The sequence below is a fragment of the Muntiacus reevesi genome, chromosome 3, assembly GCF_963930625.1.
Source record: "Muntiacus reevesi chromosome 3, mMunRee1.1, whole genome shotgun sequence".
In the NCBI taxonomy this organism is placed as follows: Eukaryota; Metazoa; Chordata; class Mammalia; order Artiodactyla; family Cervidae; genus Muntiacus; species Muntiacus reevesi.
The window spans coordinates 194,024,587-194,033,981 of record NC_089251.1 but is presented as its reverse complement, the minus strand read 5'-3'; the positions used below and the strand labels follow the sequence as shown (position 1 = coordinate 194,033,981).

At 40.4% G+C, this 9,395-nt stretch overlaps 1 pseudogene; it reads right to left on the bottom strand.

Annotated features, from left to right (window-relative positions):
* Window positions 1-5,929: 5,929 nt before the first annotated feature.
* Window positions 5,930-8,292, bottom strand: LOC136164204 (olfactory receptor 5AP2-like; annotated as a pseudogene).
* Between the last annotated feature and the right edge of the window lie 1,103 nt (window positions 8,293-9,395).

Genomic DNA, 9,395 nt, shown 5'->3' with positions numbered 1-9,395 from the left:
GTGCAAGCAGGGAATTGCATCATTAGGGTTGTTTCAGGCATTTGGACTGATTTGGGAGTGGTGTGTCCAACATAGATCAGTGTGAAGTAACCTCTGCTCATCTCAGACAATGAATGAATGCAGGGTCTGGAAAAACCAGTCCTATGGGCAAAGAACTCCAAACATAATGTGATGATGGGATGTGTAGTGAGATCTGAGACATTGGATGACCTGCCTCTGAAGTGGATAAAGATGGATTCTGAAGATGCCCCCTCATGACCTGGTGTTGTGAATGATACCATCTCTTTTCAGGGCTCTTCCCTGAGGGACTTATTAATCTTTATATGATTGTGCAACCTTATGTAAAACAGGTAGTGAGTGGCAGGCTGCCACACAGCACAGGGAGCTCAATGTGGTACCTGTGGTGACCTAGAGGGGTGCAGTGCCAGAGCGGAGGGTGAGAGGGAGGGGGTGTATGCACACACGTAGGTGATTTGTTTAATGCACAGCAGAGTTAACACAGCATTGTAAAGCAACTGTACCCCACTTAAAAAAAAAAAATCCAGATTGAATACTCACCTCTCTCACATCTTAATCATTATGTTAAAACAAAAATTAGCATAAAAATGCAAAAAAATCCTGGTTCCTTTATCATATGTAGAGGCATTAATACAGTGTCACTAGATAAAAAGCTAAAGGAACAAAGCAAAGTCTATCTTTTTTTCCTTAAACATAGAGTGTGTAGATGGTAAAGAATCCATCTGAAATGAAGAAGACTAAGGTTCAGTCCCTGGTTAGAAAGATCTCCTGAAGAAGGAAATCCAGTATTTTACCCTGGAGAATTACATCGACAGAAGAAGCTCGTGGGCTATAGCCCATGGGCTCAGCAAAAGTCAGACACTACTGAGTGATTAAGCACATCAACACCTTATATGTAAATAATGGCCAGAGAATCCAATTTTACATAACACAAATTATTGTTAATAGGCATGGCTATCTTTAATAGGTTTTTAACAAAGTACATTGAATGTGGAAAGAATTTGGACAATAATTAAGAGGTACTGATATATAAGATATACTGAGAAAAAAAAATCCATTATTTGAGGTTGTGGGTCATGGAGAAAGCAAGGGAATTTCCAAAAAAACATCTGCTTCTGCTTCACTGGCTGTGCTATGGTCTTTGACTGTGTGGATCACAAAAATCTGTGGAAAAATGTTAGAAGTGATGGTGTTTTGCCAAAAGTTTTCACTTCTGTCTCAGGATCAAAGGATTTGTTAACAAAGCAAGCCACTTGTTATATACAAATAAATAATGCAGATATTTATTAGAGAATTATCTAGCTTACTTTCAAGACACTAACATTAAAAAAAAAGAAAAATAGAAGAGCAGAGAATACATCACCAAACTAGGTTTTGACCAACATCCAGACTTACACAAGGCTGGGAAGTCCCATGTCACAGTACATCTGGAGTCCCAATTGGGAAAAGTTCCCAGGCAGCACCTCCGCTCTGCTCTGTGGGTGAGAATTCAAAGACTGTCCTTCTGGTTTTGATTTACAATCCCAGGACAGACTCCCAGATACATTCATCAACCTGGGACCAAAATGCAAGCCTGGTTTCAAGATAATGCTGTTGACTTTGCCATGGAAAATTTGGAATGTGGTGAAGCCTGGGGCTTGGTTGGCCAGGCCCCCTCCAGGGGCTCAAATGTCTCAGGATTCCTCCCCCATCTTATCTATGATGCTGCAAGTCTTGCATTCACAGCAGTCAATCCCAGTCACTCCCAGTCAAGGCTGTGCCCAGGTAAGTTAGAAGCAAGGTCACAGGCCTGCTCTGCTTTGTCTCTGAAGCCTAAACAAGACTATTTATTTACTTTCTTTAACAGATGGGAGTACCAGATCACTTGACCTGTCTCCTGAGAAAACTGCCTGTGAGTCAAGAAGCAACAGTTAGAACTGGACATAGAACAAGTGACTGGTTCAAAATTGGGAAAGGGTTATGACAAGGCTGTATATTGTCATCCTGTTTATTTAACTTATATGCCGAGTACACCATAAGAAATGCTGGGCTGGATGAATCACAAGCTGGAATCAAAATTGCCAGGAGAAATATAAACAACCTTAGATGTACAGATGATAACACTCTGATGGCAGAAAGAGAAGAGGAACTAAAGAGCTTCTTAATGAAGATGAAAGAGGAGAGTGAAAAAGCTGGCTTACAACTCAACATTCAAAACACTAAGATCATGGCATCTAGTCCCAACGTTTCATGGCAAATTTTGTTGTTCACTCACTAAGTCATGTCTAACTCTTTGCAGCCCCATAGACTGCAGCACACCAGGCTTCCCTGTCCTTCATCATCTCCCAGAGTTTTCTCAAACTCATGTCTATTGAGTCAGCAAAGCCATCCAGCCATCTCATTCTCTGTTGTACCGTTTTCCTCCTGCCTTCAGTCATTCTGAAATTCAAGGTCTTTTCCAAACATTTGACTCTTTGGATCAGGTAACCAACATATTGGAGCTTCAGCTTCAGCATCGGTCTTTCAAATGAATATTCAGGGTTGATTTCTTTTAGGATTGACTGGTTTGATCTCCTTGTTGTTCAAGGAACTCTCAAGAGTCTTCTCCAGCACCACAGTTCAAAACCATCGATTCTTTGGACTCAGCCTTCTTTATGGTACAATTCTTACCTCTGTACATGATGACTGGAAAAGCCATATTTTGACTACACAGAACTTTGTAGGAAAAGTTATGTCACTGCTTTTTAATACTCTAAGATTGTCATAGCTTTTATTCCAAGGGGCAACCATCTTTTAATTTCATGACAGCAGTCACCATCCACAGTGGTTTTGGAACCCAATAAAATAAAGTCTGTCAGTTTCCATTTTTTCCCCATCTATTTGCCATGAAGTGATGGGGCCAGATGCCATGATCTTAGTTTTTTGAATGTTGAGTTTTCAGTTATTTGTTTCACTCTCTTCCTTCACCTTCATCAAGAGGCTCTTTAGCTCCTTGTCACTTTCTGCCATTAGGGGGATATTATCTGCATCTTCGAGGTTGTTGATATTTCTGCCAGCAATCTTGATTTCAGCTTATGATTTATCCAGCCCATCATTTAACATGATGTACACTGCATATAAGTTAAATAAGTGGGGTGACAATATACAGCCTTGACATACTCCTTGCCCAATTTTGAATCAATCCATTTTTCTATGTCTGGCTCTAACTGTTGCTGCTTGACCTGCATACAAACTTCTTAGGAGGCAGGTACGGTGATCTGCTATTTCCATCTCTTTAAGAATTTTCCACAGTTTGTTGTGATCCACACAGTCAAAGGCTTTAGTGTAGTCATTTAAGCAGATGTTTTTTGTTTGTTTGTTTGTTTTCTGAAATTCTCTTGTTTTTCCTGTGATGAAACAGATGTTGGGAATTTAATTTCTGGTTCCTCTGCATTTTCTAAATGCAGCTTGTACATCTGGACACTCTGTTCATGTACTGTTGAGACCTAGGTGAAACATTTTTAACATCACCTTGCTAGCATGTGAAATGAGTGCAGTTGTGTGGCAATTTGAAAATTATTTGGATTGCCCTTCCTTGGGATTGGAATATAAACTGCCCTTCATGACAAATAGAAGGGGATAAAGTGGAAGCAATGGCAGATTTTATTTTCCAGGGCTCCAAAATCACTGGGGACAGTGACTGCCGCCATGAAATCAAGAGATGCTTTTTCTTTGGAAGGAAAGTGATGACAAACCTGGACAGAGTATTAAAAAGCAGATACATCACTTTGTTGACAGAGACCTGTGTAGCCAAAGCTCTGGATTTTCCATTTGTCATGTATGGATATAAGAGTTGGACCATAAAGGAGGCTGAGTGATGAAGAATTGATGCTTTTGAACTGTGGTGCTGGAGAAGACTCTTGAGAGTTCCTTGGAAAGCAAGGGGATCAAAACAGTCAATACTAAAGGAAATCAACTCTGAATATTCATTGGAAGGACTGATGCTGAAGCTGAAGCTCCAAACCTTTGCCAACTTGACACAAAGAACTGACTCATTGTAAACAAAACAGAACAAAAACGTTGGTGCTGGGAAAGACTGTAAGCAGGAGTAGAAGAGGACGACAGAGGATGAGATGGTTAGACAGTGTCTCACTAAACGGACATGGATTTGAGCAAACTCTGAGAGATAGTAAAGGAAAGAGGAGCCTGGTGTGCTGTAGTTCTTGGGGTTCCAAAGAGTCAGACACAACTTAGCCACTGAACAACATGTTGCTCAGTGTTCCAGTACATGTCACAGATATACAGAGAGCCATTATCAATCATTGCAAATATAATACAATTCTTAACATTACCTTGTGTTTGTTTCTTATTTTCCTGTATACTTAAGATGATAACTTTCTCTTTCATTTAAAAGATAACATTTTTTTTTTAATATTAACTGAGATAATGGCTCACTGGTAAAGAATCAGCCTAATAATACAAATGATGAGGGTTTAATCCCTCAGTCAGGAATATCCCCTGGATTAGGAAATGGCAACCCACTCCAATACTCTTGCTTGGGAAATCCCATGGACAGAGCTGCCTGGTAGTCTATAATAGAGTCAGATACGACTTTGTGACTAAAAGCAATGACAGCAAAAGGCTAATGCTAGGAATACCTCATGAGGTGGAGTTGTCTTTTCCAGTGACCTTTAAAGAAGACCCAGGTTCTTCATCCCCCAACTTCCAATCATGAGTTTCTGTACCTCTGTGAAGAATACAGTATCTGTTCTCTGCAATATTGGGAGGAGAGAATAGGCACAGGATGATAACCAGTCTCTGGGGTGCAATAGCGATCTAGTACATATGATTCTAGGGTTACTTAGTGACATAATTGGGACAGAAATATAAGGAATAGGCTATTCAAGAAGTTCTGTCAATCCCTGTGATCCCTGTATCTGTTACTCATTCAACTGTGTCTGGAGGCATGAAACAGAGACATATTTCTTTTACAGTGAATGCACGTGTGTGTTAAGTCTCTTCAGTTGTGTCTGACTCATAATGACCCCATGGACTAAATCTCATCAGACGTGACTGCCTATCGGATTCTCCAGGCAATAATACTAGAGTGGGTTGCCATGTCCTCCTCTAGGGAATCTTCTCCACTAAGGGATCAAGCCCACATCTCTTATTTCTCCTGCACTGGCAGGTAGGTTCTTTACCATCTAGAAGACACAGTAAATATACTAGAATAAAGTGAAATAAAGGGAGGGGTTCTTGCTAGTGTATTTGGTAAATTTACAAGGACTCCTTTGCTTAACAATGCAAGGAGTCCTCATTCATTTATTCAATAAGTGTTTTTGAATGGCATTCTGAAGTCCAGCAAAATAAATATCAAAGTAGATAACGGGTGGACAAGAAAGGAAAGGAACTTGCATCTATCGAGGTTTGAATTACAACACATGGTTTTATGTTTATTTTTATTTATTTCTGAATTTATTTGTATATGAAAGTATTCACTGCCTCTGTAATTTTACATGCTATGATGACACAGTTATAGAGTGCTACAAGTACATAAAAAGTGTACAAAAAACTATTTGAATCACTAATATTCCCTTATTGCTGAGCAATTTTACTAAACCTATTGTTTAAATAATGTACTGGAATCATAGAATGGGAAGTTGAATTGACATAGGTGGAGGAATAGCTTGGTGAATGTTATCTCACAGGAGGCTTACCCAAGGAAGGAGGTATAAAAAAGACTCTCTCTGCAAAACGGCATATTGCTCCCCTTTTCTTAGTCTGGAGACAAATTGAGATCACCAATGATTACTTTCAACACTCAATTTAGGCACAAAAGTAAGTAATGGGTAATATCCAGAAGACTGTAATGATGAGACTACAAGAATCTATCAGTACCTGAACTTCAGCTTTCAGAATCTTTACATATGTAGTTTTGGTTGAAAACACTGTATCACTCAGAACACAATTTAGTACTGATTGCTTTTTCTATGGCAAATTTTACATCCTTATTCCTTAAGCTGCAGATGAGTGGGTTTAACATGGGGATGACAACTGTGTAGAAGACAGAGGCTATTTTGTCTGTGGCCATGGAGTAACTTGAGCTGGGTCTGAAATACATGAACAGTAGTGTGCCATGAAATACAGCCACAGCGGTTAAATGAGACATACACATAGAGAAAGCTTTGTCTCCCCTCGGCTGAGTTCATCCTAAGGATGGTTGCTATGATGTAGCTCTAGGAGAAGAGGACCATGATAATGCTGGTCCCCACAACACAGCTACTGGATATGAACAGCATTATCTCATGGATGGATGTATCTGAGGACAAGATGGGCTAGCAAGGCTGGGATGTCACAGATAAAGGGATTGGTGACTTTAGAACTGCAAAATGATAATTGAAATGTACAACAGGTGTGGATTGCTGAATTTACCAAATCTTCCAGGTAGATAACAGATATTAGCTGGGTACACAGTCTTCTGGACATGGAGACTGTATAGAGAAGTGGATTGCAAGAATATACAATGGAAAAAAGACAACCTCTTTAACAAGTGGTGCTGGGAAAACCGGTCAACCACTTGTAAAAGAATGAAACTAGAACACTTTCTAACACCATACACAAAAATAAACAAAATGGATTAAAGATCTAAATGTAAGACCAGAAACTATAAAACTCTTAGAGAGGAGAACATAGGCAAAACACTCTCCAACATAAATCACAGCAGAATCCTCTATGATCCACCTCCCAGAATATTGGAAATAAAAGCAAAAATAAACAAATGGGACCTAATGAAACTTAAAAGCTTTTGCACAACAAAGGAAACTATAAGCAAGGTGAAAAGACAGCCCTCAGATTGAGAGAAAATAATAGCAAACGAAGCAATAGACAAAGGATTAATCTCAAAAATATACAAGCAACTCCTGCAGCTCAATTCCAGGAAAGTAAATGACCCAATCAAAAAATGGGCCAAAGAACTAAACAGACATTTCTCCAAAGAAGACATACAGATGGCTAACAAACACATGAAAAGATGCTCAACATCACTCATTATCAGAGAAATGCAAACCAAAACCACAATGAGGTACCATTACACACCAGTCAGGATGGCTGCTATCCAAAAGTCTACAAGCAATAAATGCTGGAGAGGGTGTGGAGAAAAGGGAACCCTCTCACACTGTTGTTGGGAATGCAAACTAGGACAGCCGCTATGGAGAACAGTGTGGAGATTTCTTAAAAAACTGGAATTAGAACTGCCATATGACCCAGCAATCCCACTTCTGGGCACACACACCAAGGAAACCAGATCTGAAAGAGACACGTGTACCCCAGTGTTCATCGTAGCACTGTTTATAATAGCCAGGACATGGAAGCAACCTAGATGCCCATCAGCAGATGAATGGATAAGGAAGCTGTGGTACATATACACCATGGAATATTACTCAGCCATTAAAAACAATTCCTTTGAATCAGTTCTAATGAGATGGATGAAACTGGAGGCCATTATACAGAGTGAAGTAAGCCAGAAAGATAAAGTACCAATACATTATACTAACACATATATATGGAATTTAGAAAGATGGTAATGATAACCCTATATGCAAAACAGAAAAAGAGACACAGATGTACAGAACAGAATTTTGGACTCTATGGGAGAAGGCGAGGGTGGGATGTTTCGAGAGAACAGCATCAAAACATGTATATTATCTAGGGTGAAACAGATCACCAGCCCAGGCTGGATGCATGAGACAAGTGCTCGGGCCTGGTGCACTGGGAAGACCCAGAGGAATCAGGTGGAGAGGAAGGTGGGAGGGGAGATCGGGATGGGGAATACATGTAAATCCATGGCTGATTCATGTCAATGTATGGCAAAAACCACTACAATATTGTAAAGTAATTAGCCTCCAACTAATAAAAATAAAGGGGAAAAAAAAAGAAGTGGATTGCATAACGATCATAAGCCGTGACAGCCAACATGAGACATTCCACATCTGCAAATGTCCCCCAGAAAAACATCCGTATAGCACACAAGTCAAATGGAATCCTTTTATGCTCAGATAGGAAATCAGCCAGCATCTTGGGAGAGACAGCAGCGGAGTAATAAACATCACAGAAGGAAAGACTGCTCAGGAAATGATACATGGGTGTATTCAGTCTTGGGTTCACCTTGATCAGCAGGCTCATCCTTACATTGGCAACCACAGTTATGCCTTAGACCAGCAGGAAGAGCAGGAAAAGCCTCTGTTGCATGTCCCTTCTGCCTGAACGTCCTAGGAATGTGAAGTCAGTAGCCACACTGCAGTTCTCAACAGTCCTCATTCAGATCTGTTGGGAAATTCCTGATTGTGAAAGAGGAATTGGAAATGGAGGGTAAATATATCAATTTACTATCTTTATAGTTAAACCTCTGGTCCTTTTTAAGATTTCAGTAATCAGGAAAAGAAACAGACCTTCCCAGGACTACATGAGGCCAACAGACTCAGAAATATTCTCCAATTTTATATAAATGGAAAAAAAAAATGTTGACAACAATACATTTGCAAAGCACTGTATAGTTTTGCCGGAGAAGGCAATGGCACCCCACTTTGATACTCTTGCCTGGAAAATCCCATGGACGGAGGAGCCTGGTAGGCTGCAGTCCATGGGGTCGCTAAGAGTCAGACACGACTGAGCGACTTCACTTTCACTTTCCACTTTCATGCGCTGGAGAAGCAAATGGCAACCCACTCCAGTGTTCTTGCTTGGAGAATCCCAGGGTCGGGGGGACCTGGTGGGCTGCTATCTTTGGAGTCACACAGAGTCAGACACGACTGAAATGACAGCAGCAGCAGTATATTTTTGCAGCACCCTTTCATTCGAACTAAATCAGACTGTTTCCAATCCAACTTGTGTAGTATTTGCGGCCAGGTTTGTGGCTTTCCTGATGTCTGAGATGGTAGGGAATTTGCCTGCAATGCAGGAGACCTGGGTTTGATCCCTGGGTCGGGAGGATACCCTGGAGAAGGAAATGGCTATCCACTCCAGTATTCTTGCCTGGAGAATTCCATGAACAGAGGATCCTGGTGGGCCCTACAGTCCATGGGGTTGCAGAGTCAGACACGACTGAGTGACTAACACTTTGCTATTCTGTCTAATACTAATGAAAAGATATGCTCTGAGTAAAGCAAGGGTCTGACAATTGGGTGGTTCACATAACTTGTCTTTTGAGAAGACTGATGGGTTTTTTGGTTTGTTTTGTTTCTCAATGATGTAGAAACGTTGTTATACCCTGTGTTAGAGAAGAATGGTAAGTAAGAAGCAAAAGTGATTAATATATTGCTTTCTTATTCCCCTTATGGAGAGGGCGGAATTATAGCCAGTTTCTGAATATAAAAAGTCCTCACTTCCCCATTAACCTCTCAAGTCCATCAAACCTCAGCATA